Source organism: Seriola lalandi, unplaced genomic scaffold, assembly GCF_002814215.2.
Source record: "Seriola lalandi dorsalis isolate HSWRI2012SDOR001 ecotype SW California unplaced genomic scaffold, Sedor1 jcf7180002054984, whole genome shotgun sequence".
In the NCBI taxonomy this organism is placed as follows: domain Eukaryota; kingdom Metazoa; phylum Chordata; class Actinopteri; order Carangiformes; family Carangidae; genus Seriola; species Seriola lalandi.
This window is the reverse complement of record NW_019525533.1, coordinates 756,550-756,896: the sequence shown is the minus strand read 5'-3', so window position 1 is coordinate 756,896 and position 347 is coordinate 756,550.

Sequence of the window (347 nt, the reverse complement as noted above, 5' to 3'; positions counted from 1 at the left end):
TTTTGGGGTGTGACTCTTGAACAGACCTGTTTATCCTGATCTTGTGTTTGTGAGCTCACAGTCAGTGTTACTGGTTTTCCTCTCAGACTGGCTGAAGTCCAGTCTGAGAGGATGAGTGATTGTGTGGAGGAAGAGGAGGACAGAGCAGAGTCTCCACGACCCAGCTGTCTGTCCTTCAAGAGTGACTGTTCCAAAGATGAAAGTCCATACTTCAGTAATGAACCTGGACCCTCGGACACAAAGTAAGGGTCTCTACTCTGTCTCTACTGTAAATTGACTTAAAGATTTCATTGTTGAAATGTATTTCAACATTAGTAGTAGCAGTTACCCAAGGTGGATCTAAGGAT